Source organism: Pygocentrus nattereri, chromosome 22 (genome assembly GCF_015220715.1).
Source record: "Pygocentrus nattereri isolate fPygNat1 chromosome 22, fPygNat1.pri, whole genome shotgun sequence".
Classification (NCBI taxonomy): domain Eukaryota; kingdom Metazoa; phylum Chordata; class Actinopteri; order Characiformes; family Serrasalmidae; genus Pygocentrus; species Pygocentrus nattereri.
Genome location: NC_051232.1, coordinates 12,631,564 through 12,653,852, shown reverse-complemented (window position 1 = coordinate 12,653,852; position 22,289 = coordinate 12,631,564). Strand labels below are relative to the sequence as shown.

The following is a 22,289-nucleotide window of genomic DNA, read 5'->3' as shown; positions in this document are numbered from 1 at the left end:
CATACACATATACACACACAAACGCATGCACATTTTTTTCTCCTGGGGTCCAGCCAAATGTCCAGTGTTTTTTCTGTTTTCCATCATTCTGTGGACATAAAGAGCTAATCATGTCTTGTTGTCTCTCAAGCACAACAACAGCCTGCATTTGTGTATTTCCATAAAGCAAGCAGATAAATAAATGAAGACTGTCAGGATTACTTAATTAAGAAAAAGAATCAAGTAAAATTCATTCTCTATGAGCTCACTGAGGTCAAGGCTGAACAGCTATTAACAGGCTCCTCCAATTATATTTAGTTAGGCTTTAAAGGAGGCTTCACTGTAAAACTGCAACATATAAAAAATATGCCACTTGAATCTCTGTTACAAGCTACAAATGCTTGAAATTGACTGTGATTACATGGAGGTGGGAGGTGAACACCACTACTAGCTTGGCACTAACAAACCATAGAAGCGATTGTTGATATGGTACTCAGACAATTATGAAGTAAAGATTTCTACAGTAAACATTGCTCTGTAATGATATGCGGCTGTGAGACGTTTGTGAAATGACCCTTATACTTTTCTCAAACCCAAAACAGAAAGAATTTACAGTGTATTAATCAAATACACTATACTGCCAAAAGTATTCAGTCACCCATCCAACTCATTGAATTCAGGTGTTCCAATCAATTTCATTGCCACAGGTCTATAAAACTAAGCACCTAGGCCTGCAGACTGCTTCTACAAACATTAGTGAAAGAACGGGTCGCTCTCAGGAGCTCAGTGAATTCCAGCGTGGTACCATGATCGGATGCCACCTGTGCAAGAAGTCCAGTCATGAAATTTCCTCACTACTAAATATTCCACAGTCAACTGTCAGTGGGATTATAACAAAGTGGAAGAGATTGGGAACGACAGCGACTCAGCCACGAAGTGATAGACCATGTAAAATGACAGAGCAGGGTCAGCAGATGCTGAGGGGCATAGTGCACAGAGGTCGGTGACTTTCTGCAGAGTCAATCACTACAGACCTCCAAACTTCATGTGGCCTTCAGATTAGCTCAAGAACAGCGTAGAGAGCTTCATGGAATGGGTTTCCATGGCCAAGTAGCTGCAAGTAGCCTTACATCAACAAACGTAATGCAAAGGGTCGAATGCAGTGGTGTAAAGTGCCGCCACTGGACTCTAGAGCAGTGGAGACGTGTTCTCTGGAGTGACCAATCACACTTCTCCGTCTGGCAATCCGATGGACAAGTCTGCGTTTGGCGGTTGCCAGGAGAACGGTACTTGTCTGACTGCATTGTGCCAAGTGTAAAGTTTGGTGGAGGGGGGATTATGGTGTGGGGTTGTTTTTCAGGAATTGGGCTCGGCCCCTTAGTTCCAGTGAAAGGAACTCTTAATGCCTCAGCAGACCAAGAGATTTTGGACAATTTCATGCTCCCAACTTTGTGGGAACAGTTTGGGGACGGCCCCTTCCTGCTCCAACATGACTGCACACCAGTGCACAAAGCAAAGTCCATAAAGACATGGATGAGCAAGTTTGGTGTGGAAGAACTTGACTGGCCTGCACAGAGTCCTGACCTCAACCTGATAGAACACCTTTGGGATAAATTAGAGCGGAGACTGTGAGCCAGGCCTTCTCGTCCAACATCAGTGTCTGAACCTCACAAATGTGCTTCTGGAAGAATGGTCAAAAATTCCAATAAACACACCTAAACCTTGTGGAAAGCCTTCTCAGAAGAGTTGAAGCTGTTATAGCTGCAAAGGGTGGGCCGACATCATATTAAACCTCATGGATTAAGAATGGGGCGTCACTCAATTTTATATGCGTGTGAAGGCAGACAAACGAATACTTTTGGCAATATAGTGTATATTTGAAAGTACATGGAAATGGCAACAAATGTTTTTTTAGAGAACAGCAACAAAAAGTACTTAAAATTCATTCAATTACATTTATTTCATTTGCTGATATCTGCAGATACCGCACTTCATGGCTTTTAATGGCTACAATTTAATCTCATTCCCTATGGAGTCAAATTAGGGTCTTTAATGGTGACGAGAAAAAAAAATATCGCAAATATAAGATTAGCATTTTGCATTTTACGCTCCTCTTTTGTTTCTGCAATACTTTCCCTCTTTTGCGTTTCTTTCTTTTCTTTGCGTCTCGCATTTTACGTTCATCATTTTTTTTCGCGCTTCTCTCTTTTCTTTGCTCTGGTTTTACCCTCTGTGTGGGGGCGGGGAAAGAGGCGTGGCCAAGAGCGAAAGGCGTGTCGTGAACGTTCCGCGTCATCAGTTGGAGTCACCGTCACACAGCGCGGTAATTCGGTTTACTGGTATCATGGCAGCCGGTCGCCCAGCTGGACCACAGGTAGATACACTTTATAGACTGATGGTAATAATCGACCTGTGCTAGGCATGGAGGAGGAGGAGGAGGAGGAGGAGGAGGAGGAAGAGGAACAGGAGAAGGAGGAGGGGGTGCGAGGGGTTGTCTCGGTTGCTGGACCTGACCTCCCTGTTGACTTTGAGGTTGAGGTTAACCCAGCTAGCTCCATGACTAACAACCAACTCCACATGCACGGCCTAAATTATGGGTCCTAAATTAAAAGTCTTCATTTAACATTTCTCGAAGACGTAAAAGCAGCTGCCACCAGTCCAGCCCACTGCTCAGACTAACTGAAGTTAGCTCGTAATTAACCTACTGGAGTTCATTATCTTACTTTACCGTTTACCAAGATAACATGTTCAAAGAAACACGGTTTGGGATCCAGCGGTGGACGCCGTGGGAACCATGTGGCTGATCACACTGCACAATTTAGTCAGTGAAAACAAACTAGAAAACTAGAAAACTAGCTACCGAATTAGATCATATGTCTATAAAAGTCGATTATTACCATCAATCTCCAACTGATGACGCGGAACGTTCACGGCACGCCTTTCGCTCTTGGCCACGCCTTACTGGTCTCTGTTCCAGTAAGAGATTTTTCCCCCCACTTACAACATATAGACCCCCGTTCCCACAGTTTACTAAATCTTGGCCACATATTAGGACCTTGTTCCCTCTCCATGCATCACTAAGCCCTGGCCACAACTTAACTACAATTATCTTGTTCCCAAGATTACTAAATTCTGTCTGTGACTTAACTACCTCAATCCCAAGCTTTATTAAACCGTGGCCATGACTTAACTATCTCATTCCAAAGCTTTACTAAGTCATGGCTTTGACTTACCTATCTTGTTCACAAACTTTACTAAGTTTTGGCAGCGACTTAACCCAACTTTAAGTTAACTATCATGTTGTGGCCACACATTTGGATCTTCTTTCCATTCATCGCCTTATTAAGTCATGGCCACAACTTAACTGTCACAATTAATACTAGTTCCAAAGCCTTTACTAATTACTAAGGCCACACATTTTTATGGTGGAACTTCTGCGGAAAATTAAATGAACAAAATTCAAAAATTATTTTGCTGGTAGCTCTTCTGAGATTGTCTAAGTTGGTCTCTGATGGTCTAGGACAGTGGTCACCAACCCTGTTCATGGAGAACCACCTTAGTAATTAGACGAATTAGTGACCACTCTCTAGGTGGTAGACAAGCTGGAAATACTTTGCTAGATGGAAACATACCCTGTGCTGGTCAACAGATAAACTCAGCTGTATGGATATATTTTCAAATGGGTTTAGCTGGTCTGGCAGTGAGACACACTTGAGCAAGCTTCACAATAGTGGTCGGCTGACTTGATCAAGCCGGCCATGCCGGTCAACCAAAATACTCGTATTGGTCGACCAACTTGGTCAGACTGGCAAACCGTAATACTCAGACGGGCCACACCACTCCATAACATACGATTACTGATATAACGGACAGTGACAGCCCTAAAATAAAGTAAAACACGCATTTGTATTGAGAGGGTCAGACGATTATCCCACCTATGCCATATATTACGTGTTTACATGGTTCCCCCTCGTTAGTATTGGGTCCCTCAACCCGTCACTGACATTCCATCTTCAAAGACAAGACTTAAATATATCACAAATGAACTATCTCGTTTCCACACTTTACACTGAACACAGGCGCGCGCGCAGCTCCGAGCAAGGCGCTCACGGAGATTGTTGACTGTGACGCCGCGCGAGCCGCTCGAGGCGCGTTCAGATCGCTGTCAGCTCAGCGCGAGACCAACACGCGCGCGCACACCGAGAGAGAGAGAGAGAGAGAGAGAGAGAGAGAGAGAGAGAGAGAGAGAGAGAGAGAGAGAGAGAGAGAGAGAGAGAGAGAGAGAGAGAGAGAGAGAGAGAGAGAGAGAGAGAGAGAGAGAGAGAGAGAGAGAGAGAGAGAGAGACGGAGCGTCCAGGCTGCTTTCCTCTCAAGCGGCTGTCCTCTCCGGGTAAGTCCTCCTTTTTTAAACAACACTCTTTTAACAGGCTGCTCGCCCCGTCCTCTCACTCCTGTTTCCCGGCTGGCGTCCTTTACTTATTCGCCCGCTTTGTGTTTGTGTTCGAATTTTCCCGTTCCACCTTAAATGAGGCGCCACAATGTAACTGCTCCACCACTTAAGGTGGAACGGAACAATTGGAACGCAAAGCTTCGTGTGTAAATGTCAGCGAGGCCAACGCTGGCAGCCCGAGGGGGACAGAGGGGCTGGACGCGCCTTTTCCCTCACAAACTGTTCAAATCTCCTCAAACAACCGCGGTGCTTCGCTCCCGGCTGTTCTGTGGAGACTCCGGAGCGCGCAGCGAAGCTCTCGGTCAGCAAACACACACACACTTGCTGTGAGCGCCAGCGGCTCTCCGAGCGAACGTGCCCTCATGCCGGAGAGCGAGGACTGGGTGAGGAGGTTGTGGAGTTGTGCAGGGGGCCGCGGTGGTCGTACTTTGCCCTGCTGCTGATGAGCGGCTCACCTGCTCAAGTTTTACAGCGCGTCTCTGGAGGAGAAACGGCCGCCTGCGCGCGCGGTTAATGTGCACTTGGGCTGTTTTTCTCTCCGGGATGACGACGATGATGATGATGATGAAGAAGAGCTTCCTCAGAGCTCTGGCTGCCGAGTGAACACGACAGAGACCGTTTCGCATTTCATCCCCCGTTCACTCTCCAGTGCAGGACCAGCACACACTGGGTTAAAAAGAAGGTTCTTCAACGGTTCTCTTTAGAACCGTCAGCACCATCTAGAACCGTTTCATGCTTCAGTGGTTGCGTGGTGAAATGGTTCTTCAGATGTGTCTGTAACACTGGCAGAACGTTTTAGGTGCTGTTAGACATAAATACTATGTAGGTGCGTTTTGTGCTCTTTGAGGTGCAAACAATATAAATGTGCCCCTAAAAGTATAACAGTGGTTTTAAGGCGTGTACCTTAAATCTGCTTTTCTCAGTCAACAGTACATGTTTGTACCTTTTCATAGCCTAATGTTTTAATACGGAGCAATAAGGCAAGATGAGGTGGGGTCTCTGAAGCCAATGCAACTTCTACAATTAGAATTGCAATGGATTATGGTACAATTACATTCCCGGACCAAAGGCATGGGGTAGTACTTTCAAGGGTAGTACCCCAGGGGCAGGAGTGGTGCTGCGTATGTAGAGCCATTTTCAAAGAAAGGAGCTATGTAGAAACGAATACAGCACGTTCTCCGTCAACCTGAAGAGCAGTTTCACCATGAAAAGAACCGTTTAAAGATGAAATGGTTCTATGTAGAATTCATGGTTCTAAATCCAACTATTCCCTTTACTAAAGACCCCTTGAAGTACCATCTTTTTAAAGAGTGAAGTGTCAATTGAAGTCTTACAGACTTAAATCAACAGTTGGGTTAAAGAGGAATTCTGACGGAAGTCTTTTGGGGTGGTTTGGCATGAAATTGAGATTAAGAGACCCTTGTTAGTCCCACAACGGGGAAATTTCACCTCCGCATTTAACCCATCCGTGAAGTGAAACATCACATACTTACTAGTGAACACACACACACTTGCCTGGAGCGGTGCGCAGCCCAATCCGCAGCGCCCGGGGAGCAGTTGGGGGTTAGGTGTCTTGCTCAAGGACACCTCGGTCATGTGCTGTCGGCTCTGAGGATCGAACCAGCAACCTTCTGGTCACAAGGCTGGATCCCTAACCTCCAGCCTGAGTCAGAGTCGTCCACAGTGGTGGTCATAGGAACCAGACGTCCAAACCGCACTGAAAGCTAACTTACATAAAATTATGACATAGTTTGAGGTAATGTGACGTAAGTAGGATGTAAGATTCACGTAAGCTGGGTCTACACTCCACAATTTTTATCAAATTTTAAGGCTGATTTGTCCCTTGTGACAAATTTTCACAATATGAGGCGGTTTTCCAGATCAAGACTGATGGCGTGAATGATCTGGTAGTGTGAGTGGAGAGACGAGTGAATCTTTCGCGGAAGTGATCGGAGACCTGCCCATATTATTAGACATGTTTGATATTTCCGACCTAAAACGTTCATGAGTCCTGTGGTGTGAGGAGGTCAGAGATTTACTCAACGAGTGATTCAAACAACAGCCAATCAGAGAGCTGGAAGAGTGGAGAGAAAGGCAAAGAGATGCGCGTGAACACCGTCTGAACAAAACACAGGCTGTTATGTTTATGATGTATTGATCCATCCGTCAAAGCCCTTTCTTTACAATTTCAGCTCGGCTGCCGGTTTGTAGTGAAATGTTTCTCCAGTTGAAATCAGCGTTCCTCAGCCCTGTGTTAATCCACACGTTTCGCTTTCGTTACATGTGAAAGCACAAACAGGTCCAGTCCAGTCAAGTTTAGCTCTGTTTGTGTCATTATCTCTGAGGACATCTGGAAGTTTGAGTTCTTATTCCTAGCCTAAACTCTTTGTGTGTTATACTCACTCTTTGCCCTGTCATCTCACGTGAGGGCCCCTCACCGCAAAAAGACGACAAGAAACTCTGTGACAAGCTGACGTTGAGTTTGTGATGCTCTCCGTTTTAGAAATCTGTTAAGAGGTCGTGTCACCACACGTACACCCAGCCTTACATCCTGACTAAGTTCTCTTTGAGTATTCTTTCAACATGCTCACAGGGAAAGGCGTCCAAATCTGCAGATCCCTAAGTCTTTCAAGCTGTAACATTTTTATTCGTCAGTACAATGTTAAGTTTGTATTTGAGACCTAAACGTCAAGCTGGACCTTCTTTTTGAGCCTGTGCATGTGACATTAACACAAAGATTTATGACAAAGTCCGAAAAACTCCCTTAAATTATGTCCCGGCACGTCAGACCTTTTTGTTTCTGGCTTTGCGGAGCGACTCGGAACAGTGCACACACGCCATATTTTAGCCTATTACCTTATGTAGTGCTGCTTTAACACACACCAAAACAAATGACTTTGTTTACATCTCAGCAACTGAATTATGCAGTAGGTCTGGGTGATATCTAAAAATGATTGGCACAGTATTTTCTAGGCCGCTTTATCACTCAATGTCTTAAGAGTAAAATAGCATGGATTATGTGTATGTTTTGTGTAATATTATTTATTACATTTTTTTAAGATCACCGGCTGTAGACGGGGATCAGAGCACCTTTCTCCCCAGGTTAGAGTTAACTGCGCTACGCTATCATCCAGTCAGTTTAGCATTTTTTTTCTGTAGTGAGTCACTGTGAAGCGAGCTGAAAATCCCAAACCTGTCAAGATTCATTTTCGATTCCATTCATGTAAAGTAAATTGAGGGGAATCTGTGCAATTATCAACTTTTACACAATCAGGATATGTGATTGCATCGACCTGTCGCCCAGACCTATTATGCAGAAATGTAAAGAAAAAATCAGTGGAATTACCCTGTAACACCCACAGTGATGAATACAGTGATTCATGAGCTCTTACAGTGTTGAATTGAATACTGCACTCTGTAATGAGCTCTTAATGTGTTGAATTAAAACCTACAAGGCCAGTCGGAGGCTCAGATTAAGCTTATACCTACACTACTACAAACACATGGTTTAATCTATGTTCATGAGACCAGCCCACAGTGTTTAAGGCCTACAGTGTTGAACAATCTTAAAATATCTATCGTTTACAGTTTATATCTCCAGCAAACAACAAATATAATCAGTGTAAGAATTAATTCTCAACCCTGTAGTTATTCATTCAACACATTCGTTCAGGGGCCAGTTTCCCAGAAAAGGACTAAGCCTAATTTTGGACTAAATTGTAGTATCAGTGGTGAATCACAACTGGAAATTATTTTTAGTCCAAGAGTTTCTGGGAAAACTGGCTCATAATGGACCAATTCAACAGTGTAAGAGTTTTTCAACATTGTACGAATTCACTTAATACTGTAGATGTTCACCTCAGACTTGGTGCTAATTCAGTTCTGTGGGAGTTTGATGTGAAATGATGTATTATAGAGAAGCTTACTGCCTTCGCATTTTTGCAATGGGTGGTGAAAGAAACCAGAGACTGCAAGGCAAATATAGCCATTTTTATTTATTATCCAAAGTGACCAGTGAGCCTACACACCTTCTACGTTTTCAAATGTAGTGTTAATAATTGGTAAAATAGATGTAAATCCAAACAGTGAGTTTTATTTTGGTATTGTTTTACCTTACAACGCCTGGCAAATACAATTTAGGCCAAACCTTATCTCACTATCATAAAACAATGTCTCAGGCATCAGTTCGGTTCAGGCGTATCCATAAACGTTTCATAATGACGTTCTATGAGGGAGCTTTCAAATGCTTGCTTCCCTGTCACCACTATTGTGAACAATTCTGACGTTTCTGGAGAATGGAGCTTTTCACATCAACTCGCTCTGAATGACTTTGTTTACATCTTAATGATTAAGTTTGTGCATATACATTCAACATTGTGGGAGTTTAATTAAACACTGGTGTAATTCAACAATATGGGTGTTGGTTCAATACCGTAGGTGTTGGTTCCAGACTGTTAGAGATCATTTAGTCTTGGGTACCATTTACTGCAGCATGGTTTATGTTTCACCACCAAAAGCACTTCAGCAAATACCATTTGTAATGTTAGCTCTTTCTTTTGGTATTTTGGTTGTTAAAGGACGCCTTGTAAGCGGATGCTTGCTGATATAGCAGTGTTTGCGGGCATTCCGCATGTCAGCAGCTCCTCTTGATGTCCAGGCAGTTGTGTTCAAACTGACCAGAGAACACAACCTCTCAAAATCAAAGTCATATAATACTGCATGTGTAAGCTACAGCGGTTTTGAGGGAATGATTTGGGCAATCCAAGTTTGAAAACCTCTGTGATCATGTACCCTGATTATGCTGACATTTCCAAAGTTCTTGATGGTTCTCCTTTATCCTCCATTTGGAGACTGTTGTTTGTGTAATAGTTGCCATGTGAGCTCCACTCAGTGTCGTGTGGGTAAAAGCAGAAACGCCCCACATCTGAAGGATATATTAGAACATTACATGACCAGATAAAATATAGATCTGATTGTTGACTGGCCCATTGGGACCGTCCTTTATTGTGGTCTATAAACACATCTCGGCGCCTGTTCAAAATATCAAAGTTCATTTCGTGTCAGTGTTTCAGGAGAAGGATGTGCATGGTTTTGAGGATGTTATGAAAGATGAGAAGAAAGGATGAGTGCTGAGAGAAGAGGGGGAGGGAATGAGGAAAATTGCATATTACTGTAAATCACTTGGTTGGATATTGCCTTAAGCTGGTCTCACTGAGAACATAGAAAGATGGAGGCACTGTATAAACACACACACACATTTGAAGCAGAGGGTGACTACAGATAAGCCAGGAAAAAATCCATGGCTTCCAAGAGCACAGTGCAATCATTGCCAAAAGTGTGGCTCTGAGAGGGACCTATTTACACCAGACTCAGAGCTCGCTCTCCAGAGCTTCTTCAACAGTTCAACACAGCAGAGCATCTATTGTATGTCTTAATCTCTCACCCTCTCGCTCTCTATTTCTCCCTCACTCTTGTCTGTATTCATTATCCCAGAGTTGCTCTTTCTTTTTCCTTCTTTCTTTCTTTCGCTGTCTTTGTCTCTAATCAGCGACTCAGGGGTGGCTGGCCTGTCTTGTTATTGTCTGATCTGGTTCGGCTTCTGTAACGTCTCATTTGGTTCTGCTTCTATATTGTTCTGTGCTGACAGCTCTGCTTCTATTCTGGTTCCATTATGTAATGTCTCGTATAGTTCTGTACTATTGGTTCTGGTTTTCTAGTGACTAATCTTTGTCTCTACTTGCTAGTTTGGTTCTAGTTCTGGAATGTCTGGTCTGGTTCTGCATTGTTTTATGTAGCTCTGAGTTATTGGTTCTTGCTCTTGAAAGAACCTCTAAAAAAGGTTATTAATGCACCAAAAGGGGGTTCACCTATTGTTATGTCATAGCAATATAGTTCTGTATTATTGGCTTTGGGTCTGTATTGTCTCATATAGTGGTGTATTATTGGTTCTCACTCTGTATTGGTTCATATACATGACCCTGTACTAGTTCATAATCAGTAGTTCTATATCATTGGTTCTGACTCTTTGTTGGTTCATATAGTTTTATATTATTGGTTCTGACTCTGTATTGGTTCATACTGTTATGTACTACTGGTTCTGGTTCTGTATTGTCTTATATAGTTCTATACTATTGGTTCTGGTTCTGTATAGAGATAAAAATAATGACATGCAGGAGAGATGGAGGTGCATCATCTCGCCATCCAAACTCATGAAAGTTCTCTGGCATGAACATGAGTCTTTGGTGCTTTTCCTGCATCCCAGCTTTTCTATCACTCTGGATTTGACATCGGCATTGTGTGTCACTTTGCGAGTGGTACCAAAGACACTGACTGGAAAAAAGATCAGATTGGAATCGCATTTCACCACTCCAGGTGTGCTTTTTTGCAAATCAGGTTTCGTGGTTTTTTTTTTGGTTTTTTTTTACTTTTTGCTTTCCATACTATCAAAAATCCATCTGTATACAATTTGGATATGCCAAAAGTCAGATTTAGGCTGTCAGTCTGAACATAACCTGAAGGTTTTTGTATAACACATGCTAATTTGTAGGTGATTTCGGAATATCATGACAATGCTGAAGATGGCAAATTAAAAAGCAGTGTTTTCCAATGTTCGGTTCCCCCTGAAAACAAAGTAGGCTCATTGACTCAACAGAGTTCAACCGCTTACTGAACTTCAGTTAAATACAAATAATTAGTCACATCATTGTTACATTGGAAACTCCACACAGAACAAAGAAATAAACTGGTCTACACAGTGTTCTGTTTCAAGAATATACAAATACGAATGTACATGGAATTCATTCTTAATAGGCTTCACCTTTTGAGGTGGATCAGGAAAGTTTGACAAAGAAGCCAACTTCAGCTTTGTAGTTTTAATGCTGGTAGTGTTTTTTGTTAAGGAGATTTAAGCTATTTAAACATCCTATGTAGACTCTCTTGTACAGTGCTACCTGTAAATTTGTGCTGCAGTAGGACATTTAGACCTAGCACAATTCATCAGAACACCTTCGCTATAAAGTAGTAGGTCGTGGTCACGAAGAGGGCTCTTTGAACTGTTGCCCTCTTTCGCAGCGTTTTTCTTCCTGCATGTTCTGCAGACAGGGTGAACATCTTCAATCAAACTCCCCTCTGCACTTTTACGAAAATCAAAATGTGACCAGACTTCAGACTTTGAGAAAGCTGAAAAATCTCCAGAGCACCTGTCACTGCCTGCCTGTGTCAGGGAGATTGCTGCTAATTTGAAGCGGTAATACCAATGAATGCTGGAATAGGCTCCAGCGCCCTCCGAGACCCCCAGCGAAATGCTAATGTCAGTAATTTTACTGTGAAACCGCTAAACCTTTCATCCCTAGTTCTGTAGTAGCTGATCCTGTTCTCTACAGTCTGATCTGGTCCTATAGTGTTTGTTTAGGTTCAGTATTGTCTAATCTAGTTGTGTATTGTCTGACTTGGGTTCTGTACTGTTTGTTCTGTTTCTGTGGCAACACAGTCTACATCCTTTAAAGTGCTTCTTCAAGGTAGAGATGTGCGTTTTCATATTCGAGCATCCATACAAGGCGTAGGCACGATGAGGCCGAGAAACAAATTTTTCATGTTGGATGAGTAAAGGAGGCTCCATCTTCAGGTTCACCGCTGGATGCTCATGAGGACTCACTGTCATCTTACACAGGGTTGATGTGACAACATGTTAATTTATATGAAAACATATTTCACTGTTCCTGGACCCAGCTATCATCAGCTAGAGTAATTAAGTTAGCTAGGTTATTGATAAAGCTGCGCCATAAAAAGTCGCATTCGGTCACATCTATAACATGTTTTTGGCAATGTGCTTACGTTACAGCACTTGTGTTTCAAGCAGAAAAATATAGTTTAATACACTTGCAAATACAAGAGATCTCACCACATTTTACTGTTCTTTTAAAACTGTATGTTTTATTCAAAAGCGCTTCAAACAGTTAACTGAGTATCCAAGTCCCATGCACATCCCTGCTTCAGTGGTTCTTTAGCAGGGGCAACAGGGATCTATAGAAACATGGCAACTTGTTTCATTTGAATGCATGAATGTTGATTTGAATGGGTGGATGGTTCTTTTCTACGATGGAGCCCTTTTGTAGATAGCTCTTTAAAGAACCTCTTAAGAATCTATAAAGCACTGAAAGCGTTCACCTATTGTTACGTCATATAACCTGTTTTGGTACTGTGTACAAAACGTGTTGAAACGTCCTTTAATTTCAGTTCCGGTTCTGTATTGTCTGATCTGGTTCTGCATTACTGGACTTTTTTCCGTTATCCAATGTCTGTTCTACCTCTGTAATTTCAGTTCTGGTTTGATCGGGTTCAGTACTGGCAGTTCTGTTTTTCAGTTGCACCATGTGGTTTTATGTCGAATCTGAGAAGGAAAGCAGAGAAGGAAAATTCTTTGAGGGTCAGTTAGTCATAAAAAGTAAGCCTGGTGAGATTTAATGCTGCATGATGTTAACATTATGTAGCCCTGATCTGTGGTCAGTTGTATTGCCTGGAGTGTGGCAGTGGAGTGTAATTTAGAAGCGAGATGTTTTCTCTTCAGTAAAATCACACCGACATGATCAGTCAGGATTTACTGCTTACTTCGTTCATGTGTGGCACATACACTGAATCAAGCTCACTGCATTCAATACTCAATACAATTAAACAGGGAAACTCCTACATCACTTAAGAACTCATGACAGCTGGGCTTATCGACATTAGCATCAGACAGAAGAGTCTCAGGAGGCGATGCTTTCATTGGATGAGCACTTGAAGGACTGAATTTAATTAACCCAGTCAGACCAGCCGTCCCATCGAGAATCAGTGTTGAGTGAAAGAGATGCAGGTTTTTCAGTGGTACTAGAGAAATCGATGTGAATTATTCCTTTTGTTATCAGACTACTAGAGGTGAAATGATACCTGGAGTGTAATGCAGGGGTGTATACACAGATTTCAAGATATGATACATTACAAGATATTAATACATCACAATACCGTGTGTTTTCAAGACAATTAGAAAAGAAATACTAACACGTTTATTTTTGTGTTTATTTATTGTCTGGTAAATCACAATAGTGCCAAAACAAAGTCTGTATAGGAAAGTCTCTTCACTTTTTGGCCATGTTTGTAGTGCTGCCAGGCAGTTATTTCCAGCCAGACCAGACTCCTCTCCCTGAATGAGGAGAGAGCAAAATACTTTAAAGTGAAGGTCAAATTACCATTTCAAACACGTGTTTGAAATCACTGATTAAATCGGACAGAAAAACCTTATACATAGTTTGTAGCACCTGGCTCACATAAAACTCTGAAAAACATGATTGTTATCAGGTTATTCTGCATACCGTGCTTGAGCAGATCTCCACAATGACGAGGGCTTTCGTGGTGTAACTAGCAAACGGATTGGCTCTTTTTTTGTGAAGCGTGGAACTTTCTCCGTAAACTGATGACATGTTGAACGTTACGAGCTTTCCTATTTATTTTAAACAGTGACCAGTCTCTCTATATATAATGGCTCTGGCTAAAATACATTTTAAAAGGTAAAAAAAAGATATTTATTTGTGTATTTATCTATCTATCATTATGTGTGTGTGTGTGTGTGTGTGTGTGTGTGTGTGTGTGTGTGTGTGTGTGTGTGTGTGTATTAACAACCCCAATCCTAAAAATGTTAGGATGCTTTGAACAAAATGCAATGATGTGCAAGTCATTTAAACCCTACTTTTAATTGAAAATAGTACAAAGACAACATATCAAATGTAGAAACTGACAAATTCTATTGTTTTTTTTTTTTTTTATATATTTGGCCATTTTGAATTTGATTCCAACAACACATTCTAAAAAAAGTTGGGAACGGTGGCAATGAAAGGCTGGTAAGTTTATGTAATGCTAAAAAAAAAAACACCTGGTGGTTGATTGGGAACAAGTTAGTAACATGATTTTGTATAAACAGAGCATCCCAGAGAGGCTGAGTCTTTCAGAAGTAAAGATGGGGAGGGGTTCACCACTCTATGAAAGACTGCACGATCAACTTTAGCTTTTTATCATCTACAGTGCATAATGACAAGATTCAGAGAATCTTGAGAAATCTCTGTATGCCAGGGACAAGGCTGAAAACCAGTATTTGCTGGCCATGATGTTAATGCAGCGCTCTCAGACATTATTCTATAGTGGAAATCACTTCATGGACTCTTCTGACAAACACTGTCTTTGAACACAGTTCGTTGCTGCATCCACAAATACAAGTTAAAACTCTAAAACACAAAGATGAACCTGTGCATAAACAGGATCCAGAAATGCTGCCACCTTCTCTGGGCCGGAGCTCATTTAAATGGACTGAGGGGAAGTGGAAAAGTGTCCTGCGGTCTGACAAATCAACATTTGAGATTCTTTTTGGAAATCATGGACACTGTGTCCTCTGGGCAAAAGACCACTCAGCTGCTTATCAGTGCACAGTTCAAAAAGGTTCCCCTGCATCAGTTCCGTATTCATGATGGGACAGGGGAGCAATAGTGCACATGATATGGGTTTCACTATTAAATGAAAAATCCAACAAAGGGGATGCCAACGTGTTGAGCAGCTGAAATCTTATATACAAGAAGCTAGTGAATATAAGGGGCTTCAGCCTTGTCATAACTATTTCACTAATAAAAACTTTTTTCTGATGTATATTACATATTTAGATCTTATGACACTGTAAACTCTCTTTAACACTGTTTGTTTTCAAAGCTTTCTGGATTCGTTTTTGTTAACATGTTAGCATCTGAGCACTTACACTACACTAGCTTCATGGCCTACAGATTTGGCAGAGAAAGCAGCAGGTGAAAAACAAGCTGACTCCAGCTTGATTAAGAGCTGAAAGGCATGAAAAGGATGAGGATGTTTCTTCCTGACATGTGGGTAACTTATTTTTACTGTTTCACAGAATCAGTAGGTCAGTATTGTTTTGTCCAGTTTGTTAATGTTTGTTGTTAGTTTTTCAGTAGCAGTTGTAGTGACAGTTTGCTGATCCTCAGCTTAGTTACATCGTTGTTTGCTTTAACGTTATATTGTGGCATTTGTCTGCACATTTCTGAAGACTTTTATGGCCATGAGGATCTGAAAAAGTGTTGTGTGCTTTTGCGTCCATGACTTTCAGTGGCGGAACATTTGTTTTGCTGTTGAGAACTTCTACACCTGTAAAGTTGCATCCAGCTCCGCCCTCAGTCGTTAACAGCTATTAGCCAGTTGTGCTGAAAGGTTTGGGCTCCAAAAATAGTGACCGGTCTGCCTCTAATGTTGTTTATTTCAGCTGATTGTCGGTCAGCCAGTACTGGGAGTGTTTATTGATACTTATGAACTTATATTTGTAAAGTAATATCTCATATTCTAGTCTATAGAAGTGTTTATTGATGTTGTTTACAGATTTATATCTCCTGTTATTGTGTTTTTGAAGTCTTAAAGTCTTAAATCTGTGGACATGTAAAACTCGTCTCTGCAATATCTCTGAAAAAATGACAACATAATTATGCAAAACACAAAAGTTCAACAAAAGTCATGGAAAGTACAAAAGCTTTAATGTAGATCTGAAAGGGTTGATGTTGAATGAAGAAACATTGAGGCTGTTGCTTAGTTTGTAGATTTTAAGCCAACTAAAGTGGCTTCATCTCGCTCTTTATCTCTACCATCTTTGTAATTGCACGGCAAAAAAGCACTACGACTGATGATCTCACTTCATTGCCATGACAACAGCATTAACATCTCCCTTTGGAGCCGTTAAAGACGGTTAAAGCGCTCTGTCGGTGCTTCGTCAGCCGGGTCAAATGTCTAATGATTTGCTGGAATGATCTGAGGTGTTATTGCCTGGGCGGCTTTTAGCCATCAAATGTGATCTGCTGCGGTCAGAGAATAACCACTGTCCTACTTGTAGGTCTTTCATTTCAAAGATAGCCAACCCAGGAGGAGAGAGAGGAAGAGAAAGAAAAAGAAGAGAGCAAGAAAGACAGGAGAGAGAACAGAATGAGAGACAACAGAATGAGAGGATCAAGAAAAGGGAGAGAAAGAAAAAGAAGAGAAAGCAAAACAGGAGAGAGAGAGAGAGAGAGAGAATACATAATGAGAGGGAACAAGAGAAAGAGGGAGAGGGGGATAGAGAGATAGAGAAGAGAGGGAAGGGAGAGTGAGGAAGAGAAGGAAAGAGGGAAGGGGAGAGAGAAAGAAAAAAACAAAAGCAAGAAAGAAGGGAGGGAACACAAGAGAGAAAGAGGGAGAGAGGGATAGAGTGCTAGAAAAGAGAGGGAAGGGAGAGGGGGAGAGAAAAAGAAGAGAAAGCAAGAAAGACAAAAGAAAGGGACAAAGAAGCAGAGAGAAATAAAGAGTGAGAAAGAGAAGTTGAGAAAAAGAGACAAGAAGAGACAAAAAAGCCAGAAGACAATGAAAGACAGAATGGGAAGTTAGAAAGAGGGAAATGGAGGGATGTTAGAGACAGTGCTGTAAAATGACAGACAGGGTATAGAGAGTGAGAGATAGAGAGAGGCACAAATAGTGATAAAGAGAGAGAGAAGAGGGAGGAGCAGGTTGTGCCTCTACACTTTTTTTTCCTGCTTGTAAGACAACTTCCGAACTATTTTTGGCTCTGCTTGTTATTCTGAGAGACAGCGCTGTTTTTGTTTGATACACACATACAGTATGCATTAAAAACTGACTGAGTCACTGACTGGAAAATAAATGATGGGCTTTTTATCCTGCAAACCAATTAAGCCCCGTCTTAGAGTGAAGTAGTGCCCCCGCCGGAAAATAGGATTGAAGTTTGTTAATTGGGGCCTCCTTCTGGATAATTCAATAACAAACTTACACACACACAGCTGTTCGTTTACACGCAAATACATCTCAATATGACCCACATAATTAATAATAAAATAAGGAAATCTGACTCATGCAGCGTCCCTTAAGAGCAGTCAGGAGTTTGTGAAGAGTAATATTAGCCATAAAATATACCATATGTCAAACGACTGTCTGTACATAGCTAATAAAAGACAGCAAACATTGCCTGTTTTCTCCTATTAGTAATAAAACTTCTAGTGCAGCCTGTCAGTCACTCTCACACAGCTGGTTGTCTTTTGATTGTCTTGCTCAGCTTTGTCGGTGCGAATGTGTTCGAGAAGACATTTCTGAGAGAGAGTTTTGTGTTTGAGCACGTTGACAGCCGCTTTTCAGCTCCCGACGTTCAGCCTAGGCCTAAAAAAGTGTTGTGGAATAACAAAACGATTTCACTCACTCTAACGTGACATTTAACAGGTCCGCCTCAAACGCCTTCCTATTCCCTTAATAGTCCACTGCTCTTAAGGTCACTTTGTAGAACACTACTATCAAGGGAATAGTGTGTGGAGAGCGTGTGAGCTGCTTGCCACTTTACAGCAGACTGACAAGAAGGAAGCTTGTGTTCAGTCTACAGAACCACATTAGAGAGGATTTGTTTCTCCGAACTGAATTTGATTACATTGTGAACATGAAAAATGCTGATGTTGTTAACACTGGCTTCGAGTTCATTTGGATTATTAAAGTTATAAAAAAAAGTGCCTGGTTTCCGCAGGGCTGTGGTTCTGAGTGTACTAACGGAGAGAACAGTAAATGTATTCTGTGACATTGCCATTATTAATGTGAATATCACTGTACACTCTCAGAAAAAAAAGGTAGGACACTGTCGCTGCTGCAGTACCCTTCTTATCACTGTGCTGGTATCCTCAGGGGGACATCCCAGTACCTTTAGTCAGGGAACATAACTGTACCATAATAATAATGATATTTTCTAAGCTGTACTGACTCCACAAACCCCGTCTCAACGCCAGGCTTTTTATGAAATGGTTCTGTTTTAAAACATTTGTTTAAAAAGATACAAATATCTACTTTTCCACTGGGAAAAACTTATTTAAGGTGGACAATTGGACATTAAAACCACTGTTGTACCTTGAGGAAACGTTTACACTGTTTATACCTTGATGAACGAATCATGTACTTGCATGGTACCTTTATTTCCGTGTATGTTGTGTTTCGTGCTGTGAATTGATACAGACTGTAAAAATGGTTAATGGTTACTTAAAAAAAATTATGGCAACAAGTGACACGCAATATAATTGAATAGATTTTACTTACCTAAACTTTCATTAAAATGCATTAAATAAATGAATTAAATTTAAGCAAAAAAATAATTAAGTACATGTTAATAAAAGCAACAGTTAAAATGTATTTAGTAATAGTGTACCGCATTATGAGTCATGGTAGCCCACAAATACGGAGAAAATACAAAGTAATTTAACAAAATTTTGTAATATCTACCAAGCGTCCTTGGGTCCTTGATAAAGCGCTATATAAAAATAAAGAATTGCTATTATTATTATTATTATTATTATTACTATAAAGTGTCTGAGCAAAATTGCTTTATATCTAGCAAAAACTGGTTTATATTTACTACACTTTCCTACAGCTGTGGTTGCCAGATCTTCACAGTAAAAATATATGGAAAAGTATAATAAATTACAGTATGCTTTTTGCCAACTGTCAATTTCTCTGTTGAGAACTGTTGTTTAAGATTAATTAGTGAAAAAAAAAGCATATATTGTAAATCTGTAAGTACATTATTTTAAAAACAACAGATAAACTGTTAACATAATTACTATCCAGTGATACACAGTACAACCGTATGACACATTACAGTATTTTGTTGCAATGTTCAGCTTTACAGTAAGTTACCGGCAGCTGTAGTTGCCAGAATTTCATTAAAAAATAGAGTACAACCCATAAGGAATTAGTTTGTTAGCATAGATTTAACAGTCAATAAGTGCTTATGGTAAATTACACAGGAAATAACAAATGACACCCATTACAATCCAAGTACAGACTATATTGATGAACTTCAAGAAACTTTTCTTCCATGATTCAATTAAATGTCCAGGATACTCACAAAGCAGTGCTGAGATGATGAAAAAACAGCACGTGTGCACAGTGGAATGAATAAAGATCATGAAAAGAATCAGCCACTTGCCCTGGCTGATCAATAATAATGAATTCAGACAGAAGTCCAGACTTGACCGAAGAAGGTGTTCGATATAAGACAGTCTCTCATACGGACTGGAACTTGAAGTGTGCACTGCCAAAAGTTCTGCATGAGAACTCGCACACTGTCCATCAGGTGTTCACTAGGGACCTGCACGACACTCTCAGTAGCCAGAAAACAAAAACAAAGTAAAAGTTGGACCGATGCTTCGCTCGGGCATGATGCCTACACAAAGATGAACGCGAGGCCTTCTGCTGTTAAACTGAGTGCCAATGTAGTGAATATACGAGAAACCAGCATTCAGCATTCATACCAATTTCCCTTAGTTTTATCTCGTTTGGTCAACTTCTGTAAATGACTGGTTTTACTGGCTGATACCTGGCAGCACTAAAATATTTAGTTGAGCTAACATAAGAATATTTGTTGTACTAAGTACAGCTAGTCTCAAGCAAAGAGGACAAGTACAACACAGGTGAACACACTTGATCAATCAATAATCTGCCACTGTTCTAAGAAAGTAATATATGCATTATCATATATTAAGACATTATATACTACATCATGTCTTGAAAAATTCACGTGTTCACAGGTAAGCTTAAATGAATTGATTACACCAGAAATCCTTTAGAAACAACTGCATTAATTGCCTAAGCAAAATATATACAACTTACACACAATTCAGACATACTGAGTGAAACAGCAGGTAACAGCTACACCAATGTTTTTACAAAAAAGACAAATTAAATTACATCACTGTGCTTGACTATATGTGTACACTTACCGGCCACTTTATTAGGCAATGCCGCCTTGTATTTACTTACTTTTCTATTGAATCAGGTTTATTTAATGTATATGTGCACTCTGTAGTTCTGCAATCGCACTGTATACAAAGAAACAGATGGACTCCAATCTGTAAGTCAGGAGTACTGTAAAAACAGCCAGTGAGCATATATGTAGAGGATGTTTGGGAGAGAGAATGAACACCTATTAAATTACCTGTTAAAAATACTCAGCTCTTGACAGATGTGGAGGTCTCTGCTCAATTTCTTGGTCACTTGCAGTTTGTGAAGATGGATTCCTTATGACTGCACGTAAAATGAAAAAATAAGAGAGCAAAATTAGTATTAAATACTCGCCATACAACACATAAGGATGAAGAATCCTGAACAAATAGTAAACAGTGTCAAAGATAAATCTACACAGTAACAACAAAGACAAAGGTATACGCAAAACAGTGCAAGAGCAGGTTACTGTAAACAACACTGTACGGTATTTTACAATACCACACAGTATTTAAAATTATATTGTTTCATATAACAGTTTTGCAAAGTAAAGAAAAAAGCAACGCAGGTGAGTCAAATACATGTTAAAATACATAATATTGACAATGTCTTGTGCTAAAAGACTATTTAGCGTAATATGTACTAATACTACAAAGAGCAACACCATAAAGATACTTCAAATGAAAGTACCTGGGACAATTCCTGAGCAGCTGAGAACCAGAAGCAGCAGTGGATGGCTGTAAAAGACAACTGAAACAGACACAGGCACATTTATGCTGGCTAACTGCATCTGTATGAGCATTCAGGCGCCTCGGATCCAGTAAACATGCTGCTTTTATAGCTGAGAGATATTTTTCTGGCTTTTTCTGGAGTTGGCAATCAGAGAGAAGCAGTGTGGCTAGAATACACAGCCTCTCCGTTGTTGTGTAAGAGAGGTGTTGGTAAGAGCAGAAATACTCTTGGTTAAATATTACTTGTGAAAAGGTATTCAGTCAACATGCACCCTCCATGAGAAAAACATCACAAACTGTTCTGTCCCAAAGGCTGTTACAGTCAGTCGTGAGAAACACAGACATACTGACTTCAGTTAAAGACACACACGTTCATCTCAAACAAACCAGCAGCATGCCAGAGAAAGAGGTCAATAGAAGCTGCTTCCATACCTGAGAAATGCTGGTGGTAGATGTAGGAAACGTGTGACTGCAAGAAGAAAAGATCTGGTTAAGCCTGAGAAACAGGGACATAAGGAGAGGAAAAACAGATGTGACCAACTTTAGTGTGATATCGGATCGTTAGCATGTAGAATCACTTGGCAGCTAGTTGTCCTTATTAAACTAGTGCTAGTTAACTGTACCGGTCACTCGACTTCTCTCCCTCAGATTTCTGTGTTTAACCCCTAAACTCGTGTGAGAAAAGCATCAAACGTGTTCTGTGGTGTGAGCCCGTCAGCCTGCTCGCCACCAAGCTACACCAGTCCCACACACCACAGACCGCAGTAGGCTAGCTATCGCGGCTCGGAGCTCAATACGGGTGTGATCTGCTCTCCTCTGTACAGTTGTAATCTGCTCTCCTCAATATGGGTGTGATCTGCTTTCCTCTGTACGGGTGTAATCTGCTCTCCTCAATATGGGTGTGATCTGCTCTCCTCTGTACAGTTGTAATCTGCTCTCCTCAATATGGGTGTGATCTGCTCTCCTTGGTACGGTTGTAATCTGCTCTCCTCATTACGGATGTGATCTGCTCTCCTCTGTATGGGTGTATTCTGCTCTCCTCAATATGGGTGTGATCTGCTCTTCTCGGTACGGGTGTAATCTACTCTCCTCAATATAGGTGTAATCTGCTCTCCTCAGTACGGGTGGAATCTTCCAGTAAGTCTTTTGCCGACACATCAGAGAACCTCACATCTGTCCGTACCTCAACAGTAAAATCTGTAGTTTAAGTCCAGGCTGGGCTTCTATACTAATCAAAATCTAAATGCATTAGCTAGCTGCCAGCTCAAATTTGACTTACAACACAGACAATTTTACATGTTTGGTAGCTGCAGTAA

At 41.0% G+C, this 22,289-nt stretch overlaps 1 protein-coding gene across 1 annotated transcript in view; it reads left to right on the top strand.

Annotated features, from left to right (window-relative positions):
- Nucleotides 1–4,279: 4,279 nt before the first annotated feature.
- Nucleotides 4,280–22,289, top strand: part of npy1r (neuropeptide Y receptor Y1) — a 48,480-nt gene continuing 30,470 nt past the window's right edge. The window contains exon 1 of the mRNA XM_017717452.2: nt 4,280–4,369. The gene's annotated coding sequence lies outside the window, so the exon portion shown is untranslated. The remainder of the gene's footprint in view (nt 4,370–22,289) is intronic.